The following is an 18556-nucleotide window of genomic DNA, read 5'->3' as shown; positions in this document are numbered from 1 at the left end:
AAGAAAGAAAGAAAGAAAGAAAGAAAGAAAGAAAGAAAGAAAGAAAGAAAGAAACCATCCTACTCAACTTGCGGTACAAACGTCCCTTGGAAAGCTCTGTTAGGAAATGATTCCTCCCCACCTCCTTGCGCCCAAGGCACGGGTTTGAAAGGCGTCAGGAATGCTTTCCCCGCGGGCCCCCCCCCCCCCGGAAAGGGTAAGTTTGCAGCCACTACGCTAAAGGAGGTCTAGGACACACTGACCTTTCTGACTGAACTCCGGCTGGATTCGGGGCTCCCCGCGATAAGCTTTGTGCCTCTAGAGCTGCCTTATCTATTTTAGATGAATTCAGCTACTGCTCGAGGAATTAACCGTGCACTCGGGGAGCAGTGAGGAACACGCCTGTTCTAAAGTGGGGCTGCTCTGTGCGTTTTTATTACACATTTCAGGAAGGTCGGTTAGGCTCCAGTGTGCTTGCCCTTCCACGGTGCATTCAGAATGTTTTGCCAGCACGTTAGAAAGAAGCCGGAGTGTTTTATGGAATATCCTGATGGGCAGGAGATTTTTTCAAAGCACTGTTTTCTTTTTTTTTTCCATGCAACGTTTAGAGTATCCAGTCAGGGCAATCTGATGATGGGATGGGCCTCCCCCGCATGTCAGAAGTGATGCACTGAGGAGAAAGGCAGAGTTCATACGTGTTCTCGAACAGAGAAGTAGTCAGATTCTTGGAAGCCAAACGGCAGACCTGAGAGGGAATGCCGTGTGGACCGTCCTGGCGTCCCTTGCTGTTAGGTGCTGGTGGGCACTTCACACGGGGCTCTGATGGCATCTGGCTTTCCCCAGAGGTCTCCTCTGCATTGGTTTCATCTCACGGCCAAGCCAATTTCCCATGGCAACCTCGAGGGCTTGCAAGCCTCTTTCTTCTCTGCGTCCGTTTTCCTGGGCACGATCCAGGCTTCCTCAAGTGGAGAGGAGCTAGAAATCATCTGGTTGATTTGCTCGGGTCAGGGTGCTTGATAAATTAGCCCAAGTGATAGGATAGCTCATTCTCCTCGTGCCCCTGGTTGCAAGCGTCAGCAAATGCTACCTTCAGCCACCTAAAGAGAACATGTATGCTGAAGTAGGAGAAGAGTGAGAGTCTGGCCAGAACCTCCAGCCTCTTCTGGGTCTGCAAGTAAGACGCTGGAAGTAAATGGAGGAAAGGGGGCCGAGGCTCAAGCCTGTCACCAGTCCCGTGTTTAAACATTCCCGTGTCCGGATCTGAGCGGGACAGTAATGTTCCGTGGTGGGGTCATCTACATGAGCTGCATAGCTCGGCAGAGCAGAGAAGGGGGCGCCCTTCACGATCGGTGTTCAAGATGCCCACCTTGCCTCTTGAGTAGGGACGGTTTAAGCTTTCAAGAAGCCCGTGGGCTCCGGGCTTTCACGGAAGGCAGGCAGGCAGGGTGTGGGAGGCTCAGAGGACTCAGAGCCGCCTGGTGGTTGTCAGCAGATGGATTTGGGGGTGGAGTGGTCAGAATTGTCACCATCCGTGACTGCGGTTTAGACAGCAGAGCTGGGATGACTAGAAAATGCAGGGTAGGTGGTAGCATAAGCCTCTGGCGCTCCCGATAGCACCTTCGTTTTAAGGTCATGGGAAGGACGTTCCAGGCAAAGAATCTCGGATTTGTAGCGAGGTTGAGGGGTCCCGAGACATCACCTAGGCTGACTTCTCAAAACCTCAACCTTCCTGGAGCCAAAGGGCAGGTGCAAAGCCGAGGAGTCTGCATCGTAAGCAAGAGCTCCAATGATGATTACCAGCACCTCGGTCGGTCTGGGGGCCCGCAATGAAAAACCAGTCTGCCCGGTCCAATTTCTTTCCTTCATCCCTGGAACAGGAACACTTTCATCACCAATAGAAGCAGGGTGATGCATGGTTACAGACCCCGGGACCTTGTCTAACCAGGTTCAAATCCTAAGTCTGCCCCAGTGAAGCGGGACAAGTTCCCCTCTTTGATCTTCAGTTCTCTCCTCTGCAAAAAAAAAGAAAAGAAAAGAAGATGGAGACAATAATAGCGCCCCATTCCTAAGTTGCTAAGAGTCTTACTACTGTCTGCCACATAAGAAATGCTATGTGTCAGCAAATCGATGAAATAAATCTCCCTGGCAAAAGGCTCTCCCTTCTTCTGTTTGAGATTTCATAAGGTAGCCATTGCCTGGCAAATAAGAATGTGGCCTGATAGGAGTTTTACCTCCTATTTTTAGCAAAAAAAAAAAAAAAAAAGGAAAAGAAAGAAAGAAAGAAAGGGAGGGAGGGAGGAAGGGAGGAAAGAAAGAAAGAAAGAAAGAAAGAAAGAAAGAAAGAAAGAGAAAAAGGAAGGAAGGAAGGAAGGAAGGAAGAAGAAAAAAGGAGGGAGGGAAGGAAGGAAAGGGAAGGAAATAAGGCAGGAAATTAAATTTTCCATAAATTCTAAAACAGTGATTATTTTCTTGTCACATCAAAACCCCACTCAGGGCAAAACAGAAAACTAGTGAAAGTTCGTCTTGGTAGTCCCTATCTGCCCAGCCCTCCATTTCACATGAAAAGTGAGACCCCCCCCCCTCCTCCCCACACCTTCCCTACAGCCCCTCCATCCAGGACCGGTGAACCCCTTTTCCTTTCCCCAGTCTTTCCTGGACAACCAGCCCCTCAGCCTGGTAAAGGGCTCTGGGTGAGTGGGCAGAGGCCTGAGGACCACGGTTTGCATCCCTCCCTTTCAGAACCAGATGCTTGTGTTTGGATGGATGGCCACGGCCAGCATCTCACCAGTGGCCAGGCTCTGAGCACCAGTGGAAAGGGGGCAGTATGGGAGCTGGCTCTCCAAAAGGCATTTGAGGCAACTAAGGTTTATGCTGCTATAAAGCACAGCAGCTCCCTACCTGGCCAGCCCAGCCTGGGGACAGGGGCATGATAGGTCAAGTAGCCCTGATTTGATGCCCTCTTCTCAAAGAAGTTCCAACTGGGGAGGGGGGGGGCACTTGGGTGGCTCAGTAGGTTGAGCGTCCGATTTTGGCTCGGGTCAGGATTTTGCTGTTCGTGGGAGCCCGGGGATGGGCTCTGTGCTGACAGCTCAGAACCTGGAGCCTGTTTTGGATTCTGTGTCCCCCTCTCTCTCTGCCCCTCCCCCACTGACCCTCTATCTTTCAACAATAAATAAAACATTAAAAAAAAAAAAAAAGTCCAGTCGGGAGCACAGTATTTAGCTGAGCACCTGGAAGTTGGGTGACCTAGGATTTGATCCACTACCCTTGTGTGTGATGATTGCCTTGTTGTCCACTCTCAAAGTCATGTTGGTATTTCTACAGACTGGTCAAGTGTTCGTGTAGGTATAAATACTTGTAAACAGGAAAGGAAGGAAATCTGAGTTTTATTTTCCACATTACCATCCTCGTATCGATTTTATTTACAAATTCACAACCTTCTTAGAAACCACCCTCTTCTCTATTAACTGCATGCAAAACAGTTATCTGAGGCCATGATACCAGAATTATAATGTTTCTGACCCCATCGCAGTTAGTTTTCAATTCTTTTTGGAAAGTGGCAAAAAGCCAACCCCGAAGTAGAAGATGTTTTTAGCTGGTAAAAGTCAGAGAAATCCCAGAGGGTGAAAAAGAAGGGGGAAAACAAGGCAGTCTATCACGGGACAGATTCTTTTGAAAGCCCCAGAGGTTTTCAAAAGTCAGTCATCTTCTGCTCTGTGGAATAAAGCAGGTTGCTCTGTGGCCCTTCATTTTTTCTTGGTTTGGCTCCAAATTAGGGAAGATGAGCCCACCTCTCTGGGGAGTCTGCTTGAGAGCGTGTTGTGCTGCAGAAAGAGGAAAAAAAACTAGGGTCACCCTGTTCATCATCCGTCAGTGAAGGATCTTCTCCCAATTCATCTGTGAGTGTTTTGTCAACAGTAAAACCTGCTTACCTAGAGAGAGTTCTGCAAAGGTTGCCATTAACTTGAAAAGAGAACTCTTGAGGTTGAAGACACGCGTGGCATAGACATCCGCCACGTCCTGACATCACACAACTTGAGCTCACCCATCTTCTGGGTTGCTGACAATGACAACTCACACACTCAGCTTCAGACTCTGCCATTTTTTCTTACTGAACGACTGCATTGGGAGAGAGATCATGTTCTAAGATCGCAAAATTAGCATCATGGGATTTTCAGGTCGAAATGGACACCACACATGGGCAATTCTCTTTGGTCCCTCCGAAAACCAGGTGAAATGGAACTTGGGAGGGAAAGTCCCGGGTCCCAGTGCTGCATTTACAACCACCCACCGGGCTGGTCTGATGAATACTGAAGGTTGAAAGCCACTGCTCTGGATCCTTAATCACGTGCTATTCAGAGTGTGGTTCCGAACTAACAGCACCAGCGTCAGCTTGGGGCTGGTTGGAAATACAGAATCTCAGGCTCCCCGGCCCTAGAAAATCAGAGCCTGCATGGTAACAAGATTTCCCAGTAATTTATGTTAGTCTGAGAAGAAATGATGGAATCCAGGGCATGTTAGAAACACCTGGTAAGCTCTTATGAACTCAAGACCGGAGCCCCTGGCAGACCAATTAAATCAGAATTTTTCGTGGTTAGCCTTGTACTTGGGAATCATTTTAATTGTCCCTGGTGAGTCAAATGTGCAAACAAGACTAAGAACCACTGACCTCCCGTTTTATAGTAAAACAGGTTTTAGCACATCGTGCAGCTATTTTTCCTATCTAGGTCTTTCCCTTAAATAAATCCAAACCATTGGAAAGGTGCAAATGGACTTTTGAAAAACAGGACTGGGCTACACATGGGTGTACCCTCTGCATGTTCATTGTATCCATTAATTCTCAAAGAAACTTTGGGAAAGAGGGATTATGGTGCGTATTTCACAGATTAGAAAAGACGCATTCAGAAAGCAGCAGGGCCAGGATTTGAATTCGAGTACTTCTGACCCCAACAACCTCACAGGTAGTAAAGGAGACATTTGTGACCAAATCACACATCTGGAAATGGTAAAAGCTCAGAGTGGTTCTACCACATGCCCAGATCACACAGCTCACAGCAGAAAGTGGAGACTGGAACCAGGCTGCCTCTTACCACACACACCTATGCCCTCTCTGCTGCCCTACATTTCTCTTCTCCAAGAGCATCAATATCCTTGGACAATTAAATTTCCTTCAAAATGGGAAATACATCAAAAGGCAGCCAATTGACTAGAGTCACTAAGCAATCGAATTTATGACTCCTGCTCACAATTTCCCCCTTTTATCATTTTATTTTTTTTTTTAATTTTTTTTTCAACGTTTATTTATTTTTGGGACAGAGAGAGACAGAGCATGAACGGGCGAGGGGCAGAGAGAGAGGGAGACACAGAATCGGAAACAGGCTCCAGGCTCTGAGCCATCAGCCCAGAGCCTGACGCGGGGCTCGAACTCACGGACCGCGAGATCGTGACCTGGCTGAAGTCGGACGCTTAACCGACTGCGCCACCCAGGCGCCCCCCCTTTTATCATTTTAAACAACCATTGGCATTGGAGCCACGTGCTATATTCATTTCGTCCCAGTGCATCTTCTCTGTCTTGTCCAACCGAGGGAAATGCCGGCTTTGGCAACTGATGAGCGCCACAGTTAACAGCTAAGAGTCTCTTCAAGTCGCATTTGGAAATGGAGAGGAGTTCGTTTAAACGTTTCTCTCTCAAATGTTTCCTCCACCTTTTGCTCACCCTGTGACATCATCAGAATAGCTGGCTTGTCAGTCTTTGGCCATGAGTTGAATGTACTCTAAATCTAAACTCTAAATCCCTGGGTCTTCTTGACTTCTTACTCCAAGAGACAAAGACCTGTGATAGCCCTCAATTAGTTGCAAGTCATTGGCGACAGTCATCGGCACAAAATGTGCTCCCGCAGTTTCCTCTCCTGTACTCCATGCAGGACCCAGCCCCAGTGTAACCTCCTGTGTGAAGCCTTACCTGACGTTTCCAGAACTCTCTCTCACAGCGTTCCGTTCAGGCCTACACCGTAGCTTTGTCATGTTGTATTCTCTTTTCACCATGTACTAGCTGCATGAGCTCACATGAGTGGCTTCACGTCTCTAAGCCCGAGAGTCCTCGTCAAAATGGATAGAACCCCAACTCCAAAATCATAGGTATTTTTGAGAATTAACGGAGGTGTGCTTATAAAGTGTTCAGTACGTTCTTTATTGTTGCTTTGTCATTGATGCTATTGTTTTATTATCACCCAGGTGTCTCTTGCCTACCCAAATGGTGGTGATCTCCTTAAATACCATTTTCTCGGTGCCTAGTATCATCCTTGGTATACAGTAGGAGCATTTGGACTTAGTAAATGTCTCTACTGAGCTCCAGACATGAAAATACTTAAATCTCCATTACAAGGAGATGCTCGGGGTTCAGGGAAAGAACTTTTGACAACTGAAGATTTGGAAAACAGAACCTGCTAGGACCTTTAAAGCATTCAAATCTTCAGGTGAAAATAGAGGCTGCTCAAGGCGAAAGGGAGGGGCAGGTCAAAAACAATTCTCAAACACATACAGGTGCAGGAAAAGGCAAGCGTTATCAACCTGGCTATACCTCCCATAAAATAGAAGAAATTTAAAAAAACAAAGGCCCAAAGAAAACACAGCAGGAGGGATTTGATGTCCTAGTGAGGAGAATTAACCTTTGAAACAGATTTACAAGGCCCCTGAAGAGTACAGTTCTTAGAAGAGCTCTTTAATACTCAATAGTCTGTGATGGTTGAGTTTTTATTCCGCCAAAACATAGAATTGTGGGATAGGAGACCAGTCAAGCTTTACTCTGCTGAACTTCATTGACATCAATTCAAAAGCCGCTCTGAAACTAGCTCTGAGCTATAAATCTCAGTTAAGACACCTTTCCCCTTCCTTCTTTACTGCCTAGTCCAGTCCATAGGCTCTTTGGTTGACTAACCTCAAACCAGCTTCCGTTCACACTCCTGCTTCTGTCCAGACTCAGCAGAAGGTGGCTGCTCCTTCTACCCATGCCCCAAGCCCCACGCTGGAGACACCTACTTTGAGAACCACTCACTGAAAGCCTGACCATGGTGTTTCTAGGAGTCTTGCCGAGTGAATACCTGGTTTTCTTCCTTCTCCCGGTCTATCCCCCTGAGACCTTCATGTCATGGTCTTTGATGTAGCTCATATCGGCACTGACGGGTCAAATTTGCTCCATAAGGAGGTAGAAACAGTGACTGAAAAGCAACCTGATCCCCACGAGAAGCATGACTGCCATCTGAGCTCTAACCTTTTCCGGTCACCATTCTGGCGTTCGCCCCTTTGTCCCTCAGAGCCCCAACACAAGCAGTATGTCCCAAACAAGCAGTATAGGTATAATTTCCAGAACCTTGTCTCTGAGAAGTGCTTCAGAATACACTTTACGTATGTTGTCTCTAGCCTTACTTTAATGGCGCTCAAGTCCTCACCGTCAATAAACACTTGCTTTTTGGCTTGTTCTACCCGCCAACCTCCCCCACCCCACCCCACCCCACCCCCCGCCGCCTTTGAACCTCTATCGGGGAAGCAGCACCCTGAGCGTCACTCACGGATGACAAGCTAACTACCAAGCCTTCCCTCCTAACCTCCCACACGCTCCATTTTAGACCTCTAATTGCTCACACGCAGGCTCTCCAAACCTGTGTTTAACACAAGGAACATTCTGTGTGAAGGAGAGGGTGAAGGCAAGCGAAAAGAAAAAATATCGTGGAGATGGCCAGCCTGCCAAGTTCACCCATAGGGAGATGGCCATAAAACGTAACCTTCCATGCCTGGAGTGTGCCATTGGGTCAAGGCAATTCTCTGTGCGCAACGTAACGTTCTGGGTACCAACGAGCGACCTGCACACGGTCTTCCAAAGCTCCTTGTGCCTTTGCCCCCCTTGTGCCTTTGTGGCTTTGCCGTGTATTGTAATTCAGGGCTCCAAGGTACAGTAAGATATGAGGACAAGAGGAAGAGAGAAACGGCGAGGGGATCAGAAACAGAAAGGGGGAAAAAAATGATATGAAGACACAATGGGATCATCCCAATTAACAACTCCCACTTTCGCGTAAGGTATATGAGAGGGTAGATTATAGATTCCACACAGGCTCACACACAGCCCACATCAGCCAGGACCCGATTGGCGTAAACAACTCACAGGTGCTTGGGAAAGAATTCTTTCCATTTTCCCAAGCTAAATCTGTTTTCCTGCAAACTTTCAGTAGCAGCCTCTGGGACTGAGCTGGCAGAGGCAAGGATGGGGTGCCTAGCACATTAAAATCGGTTCATGGTGGGGCGCCTGGGTGGCTCAGTCTGTGAAGCGTGACTTCAGCTCAGGTCATGATCTCACGGTTCAGGAGTTTGACCCCCCATCGGGCTCTGTGCTGACAGCCTGGAGCCTGGAGCCTGCTTCGGATTCTGTGTGTGCGTATCTCTCTCTCTGCCCCTCCCCCACTTGAGTTCTCTCTCTCTCTCTCTCTCTCTCTCTCTCTCTCTCTCTCTCTCTCAAAAATAAGTAAACACTAAAAAAAATTAAAATCCGTTCATGGCTAATACCATTTTTTCAATATTTGAAAGAATATTTCAGCAAACAATTAGACCCACACACCCATGCAAAACCACAGAATGAATATTGATGTTAAATAGTACTCCTGAAATGCTAGGACTGAACAGGGAGGTTATGTTGGAGATTTATGTATCTTTTCTCAATTATAAAAGCAAAACGAGGGTAATATTAAAGTATCTGGCCAAAAAATGGAAAGGGAACTCGGCCCTACATAGCCACCATTGACCTTGAACAATCTGGGACACCTGCTCACCCTGCAGTCAAAAACCAGCCTGTGACCTTTGACTCCCCCAAAACTTAAACTATTAAGGGCGTACTGTTGACTGGAAGCTTTCCCATTGGCAAACAGTCGATTAACACATATTTTGTGTGTTATATACATATTATTTACTGTATTCTTACAACAAAGTAAGCTGGAGAAAAGAAAATGTTATTGAAACAACCATGAGGAAGAGAAAATACATTTATACTACTGTATTGTATTTAAAAAAAAAAATTCACAGATAAGCGGAACGCGCCTTGTTCAAGGGTCAACTCTGCATACGTATTAGGAATATCTTCTGCCGGTCTCTGCCTTCTTTCTTTTTTTACTTTCTTAGTGGTATATTTTAATAAGCAGACATTTTTAATTTTGATGAAATCCAGTTCAGTTTTTTCTTTTATGGTTAGCCCTTTAACAAATCTTTGCCATCCTGCATGTTATGAAGATATTTTTCTGTGCTGGTTTTGTTCAAAGCCTTATAGTTTTAGCTTTCGCATTTAAGCCTATGATCCACCTTAAATGAATATTCCGTATGATACGGGGTAGAGGAGGAATTGTCTTTATGAAAGTATTCTTATCACAACTGACATTTTGAAATGTGATCGCTGAGACCTGGATATTTTAGTTATTTCTTTTTTCTCTTGTGCTTTCTCCTTTCCTCCATACCCTTTACAGTCTTTATGTTACCCCGATCAAAAGTGACTTATCACAGATGTCATTTATATATCTTTGGAGTTGGTGGTTTCCATGAAACGGGAGTTAGGAAAGTTACCATTCTGTTTTTAAGTTACCCTCAAAAGACTGAAGAGTTCCCAAACTGGACTTTTTCGTGAAAATTAATTATCTAAGTGGCATTAAATATCCAAAAATCTAATACAGTTCTTTGTTTACACTTGTGAATGTTGGTATACCGATTCCATAACTATTGGCATTAGAAATAATTGAATCTATTATTCTGCCACTGTGTTACTTAAGAAGTTTTTATGCTCTTAAGGTATTCTTCTAGATGTTACCCAGTCTAATACCCCTGTTATCCATTGATTTCTCCATTATTCAACTACCAGAAAGTTCTCAATATCCATTTCTTCCCATAAAATTCATAGCTTTCGCAATCAATTTATTCGCAGCTCTTTACTTTTGTGACACATCTGCATTAACGTTTTGGCTGATTAATAGAATTTCAACACACAAAACACATTCATTCAGTTGGTCATTCAACAAATATTTATCGAGCACCTATAGAGTGCCCACTACTGTTCTGAGTACTGGAGCCTCAGCAGTCAACAAAACAGACAAAAACCTGCCTTCATGGAACCTACGTTTTAGTGAGATTTTTCATGTCAATTTATATCCCAAACGTGTGCCTTTATTTAAAATTGAATATTCAAGGGGCACCTGGGCAGCTCAGTCAGTTAAGCGGCTGATTCTTGATATCAGCTCAGGTCACAATCTCACAGTTCATGATATCAGCTCAGGTCACGATCTCACAGTTCATGATATCAGCTCAGGTCACGATCTCACAGTTCATGAGTTCGAGCCCCGCATCAGGTCCTTTGCTGACAGCAGGGAGCCTGCTTGGGATTCTCTCTTTCCCTCTCTTTCTGCCTCTCTTCCTCTCTCTCTCTCTCTCTCAAAAAAAAAAAAAACGTTAAGAAATTTAAAAAAATAAAATAAAACGGACTGTTCAGATATTAACAGTCTGTCTGAATACTTTGCAGTAGATAATTATATGTCAATCAAATCGTGCCACCCCCCTGCCCCTTTCGTGGTATAGAGTTCTTCCCAGATATTGCTGCCCAAACAGGAATGATATTTCCCAGACCCGTTTATACCTTTGGTAGTGCCTATAATCAGTTCTTGTCAATGGAATGACAACAGAATTAATGTGTCCCTTCCAAGCCAAGGTATTTTAGAAGTGGGTACACCTTCTCGGTGCTTTTGTTTGCCTTTCGCTGGCAGGATACAAATGACTACAAAGCCCTGGGGGATGGGGAGGGAGCGAGCCTATGACCAGCTCACTTCGGGCAGGAAGGGGGTCTACAAACCAGTAACTCAGACTCCAATGAGAACAAAATAATACACCTTACTGTGTTAAGGCACCACAGTGTAAGGTTTATTTGCTAAAATAGCATTGCCATAACAAATATACTTGCCTTGTGAAGACTGAAGACTGTTCGTCTGAATAGGTATGATGTTTATCTGAGAATAGAACCATTGCCCTTGAGCGGTACAATTTCAGGGTTGCCAAAAAAAGGTGAAACTGAAAGAGACAGTCAGCTATGCAGCCTCCCAGAGGGCAGGGCCAGCACCTGAGATGAGATTTTTGGTAACTACTGAGGCCAACACAAAATTCAATGCAACCCCGAGGCACTTGGGTGGCTCAGTCAGTTAAGCATCCAACTCTTGATTTGGGCTCAGGTCATGATCTCACGGTCATGAAATCGAGGCCCGCACCTGGCTCTGCGCTGAGGCACGGAGCCTGCTTGGGATTTTCTCTCTCATTCTCTCTCTCCCCCGTCCCCCACTCTCTCTCTCTCTCTCTCTCTCTCAAAATAAATAAACTTAAAAAAAAAGTAAATGCATCCTTAGCAGTTAGGAACCTAAAAAAAAGTTACATAAGAAAGTAGGAGTAATTTTGAGGACACTTTGGCCCATGAACCAAATTTGCATAATTATAATATCAAGTGATTACTACTGGAATTCTGATCAAACAAGGCTGAAGAATGTGGGGGGGGGGGGGAATGCTGTAGGAAAACTATGTCCTTCTTCATCCTGTATGGTAGTGAGTGTAAAATAGGTCAGAAAATAATAAATGCATGCTTTCTATGCTCATATAGGAATAGAATTTGTTTCCTCTGTGGGAGTCGAACCAGTGACTAGAAACAGGCTGGAGGAAGACGCTTCATTTTTTCACTTGTGAATATTGTACTGTATGAAATTACCTATTTAAAAATACAATTTTCAACAACGCAGCTTAGCTGGTGAGAATTAGTTCGCGTCTGGGAAGGTATAATTTTCCTGAATTCCAGCAAAACTCATTATGAAAACAGGTGGATGGGATTGCAAAACTGACACTGTAAGTTAGTAACTACCCTCAATGATATCCTTCCCTTAAACTCTATGAAGTTGGGGCGCTGGGGGCTCAGTCAGTTGAGGGACTGACTCTTTTTTTTTTTTTTTTTAATTTTTTTTTTTTCAACGTTTATTTATTTTTGGGACAGAGAGAGACAGAGCATGAACGGGGGAGGGGCAGAGAGAGAGGGAGACACAGAATCAGAAACAGGCTCCAGGCTCTGAGCCATCAGCCCAGAGCCCGACGCGGGGCTCGAACTCACAGACCGCGAGATCGTGACCTGGCTGAAGTCGGACGCCTAACCGACTGCGCCACCCAGGCGCCCCCGAGGGACTGACTCTTGACTTCGGCTCAGGTCATGACCCCAGGGTCATAGGATGGAACCCTGTGTGTGACTTCACAGTCAGTATGGAGCCTGCTTAAGATTCTCTCTCTCTCTCTCTCTCTCTCTCTCTCTCTCTCTCTCTCTCTCTCTCGTGCCTGGGTGGCTCAGTCGGCTGAGCTTCCGACTTTGGCTCAGGTCATGATCTCTCGGTTCGTGAGTTCGAGTCCCGCATCAGGCTCTGGGCTGACAGCTCAGAGCCTGGAGCCTGCTTGGGATTCTGTGTCTCCCTCTCTCTCTGCCCCTCCCCTGCTCATGGTCTGTCCCTTCCTCTCTCTCAAAAATAAATAAACATTAAAAAAATTAAAAAAAAAATATTCTCTCTCTCTCTTCCTCCCTCTGCCCCTTTCCTGCTCATGCTCTCTCTCTCTCTCTCAAATTAAAAAAAAAAAAAAAAATCAAGTCACATAGGTTTTTGCTTACAACAGCTATTAAACCCAGTGCTAAAATACACTGAGCTGAGATCTAACCCTCTGAATTACAATATCCTAAAATGATCAGTCAAGATGTTGTTACATGTTGAAGCACATTGAGTTCCATGGCTTCACTGAAAAGTTTATGTTGTATCGTAATACATCCCTAATGTATGATATTCCAAACTTTTAGTCAAACAAACAAACAAAAAATCACTTGTCTTATTTATCTCCTTTAAGTCATCTGTTAACTCTCTCTTTTGTGCATATTTTATAGAGTATATAAAATATTCATGTGATACAATATGGGTCCGCAGATTAAGAAGAACATTCTTGGGGAACGCAGGCCGACTCAGTAAGCTTCCGCTGGCAGGTTGCTGGGTCCAGGTTTGGAGACACCTCCATCTGCCCCAGAAGGTCAGAGAGAGCATCTCTGACGGCAATAGGTCAGGGCCGTCTCAGTGGTTTGAACTTCCACTCGAAGGCTAGACAGGATTTATTTATTTACTATTTTTTTTTCAATTTTTTTAACGTTTATTTATTTTTGAGACAGAGAGAGACAAACCATGAACGGGGGAGGGTCAGAGAGAGGGGGAGACACAGAATCCCAAGCAGGCTCCAGGCTCTGAGCCATCAGCCCAGAGCCTGACTCGGAGCTCGAACTCACGGACCGCGAGCTAATGACCTGAGCCGAAGTCAGCCGCTTAACGGACTGAGCCACCCAGGCGCCCCCTAGACAGGATTTAAATAGGAGAGAGGACAAGGAGAAGGACATTATAAAGCAAGAAAACATAGAACCCACAAGGCTTGTCTGGCCACTAACGCAATTCTCCAAGCGGGATCTGGGCCCGTTCACAACAGCATCAGTGAGGTCATTGTTTAAAATGCTTTCCCCAGACCTGTTAAATCAAAACTTCTGGCAATACTCATTTTTATCAAGCTCCTGGCAATTTTTAGGCATACCAAACTTTGGGAGGTTCTCATTCCATGAAAATACCCTGGAGGGCACGTGGATTTGTAATGCGGAGACATTATCAGTGATTTTTTTTTTTTTTTATTCAAAACAGTGATCAATCTCAAAAAAGGAAACTGAGAGGGGCGCCTGGGTGGCGCAGTCGGTTGAGTGTCCGACTTCAGCCAGGTCACGATCTCGCGGTCCGTGAGTTCGAGCCCCGCGTCGGGCTCTGGGCTGACGGCTCGGAGCCTGGAGCCTGTTTCCGATTCTGTGACTCCCTCTCTCTCTGCCCCTCCCCCATTCATGCTCTGTCTCTCTCTGTCCCAAAAATAAATAAACGTTGAAAGAAAAAAAAAATTAAAAAAAAAAACATTAAAAAAAAAGGAAACTGAGAAATGGCTACTTTGAAATATTTGTCCTCCATGGGTCAGCCATTTTGCCACTATGTTAATTCAGCTTTTCAGCATTTGCATTTCTATTGAGCACTGAAATATTCTGCTGCCCAGTAACAAAGAGAATTGAAAAGCTGGGTTTCCATCCCTGTTTTGAGTGTTGGGCAGTTCTATTGTTTAATTACCTTTAACTCTAGAAAAAGACCAGAAAGGCAACAACGTCTGGCGCCTGCCACATTCCCATCCTGCCTGTTTGCCCTAAGGCAAGGTGAAATGTACTTTTCAAATTGGGTGTTACCTGTTTCAGGGGTTGAAAACCTCCTTGTGCCATCAACTGCTCATAGCCCACGTACTCAGGTTCTGCAAGCTTTGTTGCCACTAACGCCGTTGTAAGGTGGGAAGATGAGAAAAAAAAAAAAAAAAAAAAAGACGAATTCCTAGATTCCTATTTTCCACAAGCTGTTTCCAGAACGATGAGTGGAGCTCACGGTGATCATATTAATATTGATTATCATCTGAATATAACTTTTATTCCCAAATGCCCTGTTTCATGGGGCTATGTTGCTACATTTGCAATCCTGGTGCACCTGTTGCCACTTTGTGGCAAGGGGCTTTTGTTTTTCTTTTCCTCCTGTGGAGAAAAGACCAAGATCCACCCCAGGCTACCTTAAATGAAACCCTGAAGTTAATGTGCCTTCAGATTACAATAAAAGCAGAGTGCCAATTTAAACCATGTGGGCGCGCCTTGCATTTCTCCCTCCAAAGGGGGGAATGTTCCACAGAAGACTTGGGTTTTTCAAAATAAAATAGGACCTAGGTGCTACACAGAAATGTAGAGCCTGGAAAGCATATTTTAGGCGCATGCACACTGGTTTTGGGAGATGAGTCGGCGTAAGGCTGAGCAGGAAAGCAGGCTTCTGGATAAAGGGATGAAGTGAAATGCAATTGACCCTTGAACAAAGTAGGGGTTATAGGTCCCAACCCCCACCGTTGGAAATCTGCAAATAACTTTGACGCCCCCGAAACGAAACTACTAATAGCCTTTGTTGACCAGAACCCTTACCGATAACACATATGGTTGTAATACATGTGACGCGTGTTACCTGCTGTATTCTTACAATAAAGTAAGCTAGAGAAAAGAAAACGTGAAGAAAGTCCTAAGGAAGAGAAAATGCATTTACAACAGCACTGTACTGCAGTTGTTTAAAAAAAAAAAATCCATGTATAAGTTGAGCCAGGGAGAAATCAAGGCCCAACCGTATTTTAATTTTTTACGCTTAACTTTTGGTCACTCTCATCCCCATTCGCATTTTTACCACGTTGCATTTGTGACATATACAAAATTGGGGTTAGGGATGAAATCTTTTTTTTTTTTTAATGTTTTATTTAGTTTTTGAGAGAGGGCAAGTGGGGGGAGGAGCAGAGAGAAAGAGGGACAGAGGATCTGAAGCAGGCTCCGCCCTGACAGCCGCATGTGGGGCTTGAACTCACAAACCGCGAGACCGTGGCCTGAGCTGAAGCCCGCGGCTCAACCGACGCAGCCACCCAGGTGCCCCAGGACTGGCTGAAGAATGTTATGTTTTAGGGCTAGACTGCAGAAATGACAGGTAGGAATGACTTTAAGCAAGTCGTTTAATCTTCCCTTTTGAATGCAAATGAGAATTAGAGTTCTTAACCCAGAAAGTTCCAGGATTAAATGAAACAAAACGCATTTCACAAACCATGGGCCAATATATGATTTGCAGGCTACACTGACGAACTCGTTGATAATAATCATGTATCTGTTTTCATTATGTGTTAGAAAAAATGTAAATGAAACCGATTCCATTAAGAAATTAAACTATATAATTAGACTTTAGGGACTACTGCTTAGACCAAGGGGGGAAAGGTAGGCTACCTGAAGTTCATTTAAGGAAAAGCACTAAGTAAATAGTAGTTAGGTGACACTCTAATGGAACAAAAATCCATAAAAGTGACACAGAAGTGACTAACGTTTGGAAACACTGAGCAAATAAACGTAAAACACTAAGCAAAGTATCAAGCGCCTAATGTGCATTTCGTAAGTGCTGGCGCCTGTGTTAATTATGCTTTAGTTTTGTCAACGCTCCATGGAAAATGGCAGGGTCTCTGGTTCTCCAGGAGAGACCTCCCGCCCTGTCTAATCTCAGGTCTTCTCCGCCATCATCTTATGCCTCATTCAAATTTCTAAGCCCTTTGAAAATGTGAGGCAACAAAACTTCGATTTTTTTTTTTTTTAATCAAGTTGCTCAAAATCCCCAAAGAATTTTCTTTACGGTTGGCCTGCGAGGAAATTTTGTCCTCCTGACTCTCTCAAAACATTAGCTACGCTGTACCGATTCCCTCTGAATTTGTGGCAAACTCCAGTTTATCAGGTTGTGACTTTCAGGTGGTGAGTGGCGTGAGTCAGCATTTACCGAGGAGTGAGGCGCTTTCAATCATATGTCTTTCCATCCTTTTCTTCTGTTCAAAATTGTGAGTAAGAAAGCATGGTGACGTGAAGAAAATGACATCAGAAACACCGGCTGCTAATTCTAACCCGGACATTAAATAACCATGTGAGGAGCTATACAAACAGCTGAAACTCTACAAGCCTTTGTTTCCTCGTTTGCGAAATAGTAACAATGCTTGTGATATTAGTAAGAGGATGAAAGGACATAAAGTAATCAATTTAGATGAGTAGATTCTCAATTTGGAGAGTAGATGCTCAATGAATATTTGTTTAAGGAATGATAAATTGCCACAATAAGGAAAGACAAGAACATTCGCTGAGTAACTGTTCTGTATCTTCAAGATGCTCAAAGATTATAATATAATATAATATAATATAATATAATATAATATAATATAATATAATATAATATAATAAATAATAAAATAATATAATACAAAATATCCTAATAGAAGCAAAAACAGGATCGGAAAGAGGAAAAGAAAGAATTCAGAGAATTTTTCCTGAAGGAGTTGATGCCTGAATTTCATCGTAGAATTAGCACAATAGTGGGCATTCCTTAAAGAAAAAGCTAGTATGTATAGCTCTTTCCAGAAACGATTCCGTATGACTAGATCAAAAAGTACAAGAAGGTGAAGGTGATATTTGGGATTGGAGAAAAAAGCAGGGTTCAAGGAAAGAGACCTTGAATACCGGTTTAAGAAGTTTGGAATCTGTAGGAAACACAGGGCACTGGAAGGATTTTTCAAGCTGGAACAGTTTCTAGGCCTGTTGATCTTGCTAGGTAAGCCAAGTCTTGTTAGATAACAGAAACATACATTTTACAACCCGTGCTCAGATGCGCCGATCAGAATTATGGGGAGTTGGGTGTGGCAATCTGGGTTTTTTTTTTCTCTTTTTAAGGGGTTGTTTTGTTTTACTTTTGCAGCTCCTGGATGCTTTGATGTAAATAGTATGAAGTCTAGAATTTGAGACCCATTCACTAGTCTAATTCTTTACTTTTATAGATGAGGAAAATAGAGCCCAGAGAGGTAAATGAATTAAGTGGAATAACAATCCAAGCTCATATTCATTTAAATTCACTATTTGTTGACCGCTAACCATGTGCTAGGGATTCAAACTCAAAATAGACAAATTCCTAATATAGGGGCAGATAAATACATTAATGATTTCAGGCCCAAAAGAATATATATAAACACTGTGAGTTTCGGAAGCACAGAGGACGCCATCCACGTCCCACAGAGATACATGCGTGTGCTCTGGGGAGAAAGGGTAGATGTGTTTCCACGTTGGTGCCCCAGGTGAGATGACAGTTCATCTGTCTTTGAGTTAGATTTAAATAGGAGAAAAGAGAACATTCTGGGCAGTGTGAAATGGCTTGTGATAAGGCATGGACACATTAGAAGGACGATGTGTTCAGAGAACTGTACACATTAAAGAATGAGAGATGTACTGGAAATATAGGGAATGGCAAGAGAAGAGACTAGAATAACAGGCAGTAGTCATGGCATGAAGACTTTATATGCTTAACTAAGGAATTCCAAACCTGATATGGAATGAACTAAAGAATCTAACCCAGAGGAGATCTGTTGTGAGATCTGCTTTTATCAAGACCACAAATATGGAGGACAGGTTGGAGAGAGTGAGAATAGAGGCAAAGAAAGAGAGGCTACTGCAGAGATCCCAGCAAGAGGTAAAGACCACGTGAAAAGGAAACTGACAGAGTTTCAGCAAGGGAGAGGGATCTTGGAAATTATGAAAGTTCTTTCCCAGATTATGTGATGGGAGGGGGAGTAGACAGAAAGTCAGAGAGGGGTACTTCCAATGATCTCCCAATGTGTTACACAGACCCATTGGGTAGATGATGAAGCTGTTCACTCAGAGAGAGGCTCTAAGAAGAGAATCAAGATGGAGGGGAGAAAAAGATAAGTTCAATTTAGAATATGTTAGAATTTGGAAACTCTACAGAATATCCAAGCATAGATTACCAGTAAAGAATAAGTTCTACAGGTACACTTGCTATAGAGATCTTAGAAAGCCATCCGAAATATTCTATATGCCTAT

The 18556-nt window shown here is 44.1% G+C and overlaps 1 protein-coding gene across 7 annotated transcripts in view; it reads left to right on the top strand.

Moving 5' to 3' along the window:
- PHACTR1 (phosphatase and actin regulator 1) overlaps nucleotides 1-18556 on the top strand; it is a 567250-nt gene that overhangs the window by 3170 nt on the left and 545524 nt on the right. The gene's annotated exons all lie outside the window — the stretch shown is intronic.

Source organism: Herpailurus yagouaroundi, unplaced genomic scaffold (genome assembly GCF_014898765.1).
Source record: "Herpailurus yagouaroundi ecotype Mexico unplaced genomic scaffold, PumYag 250, whole genome shotgun sequence".
Taxonomy (NCBI): Eukaryota; Metazoa; Chordata; class Mammalia; order Carnivora; family Felidae; genus Herpailurus; species Herpailurus yagouaroundi.
The sequence above is the reverse complement of the archived record's forward strand: the minus strand, read 5'-3'. Positions and strand labels throughout refer to the sequence as shown.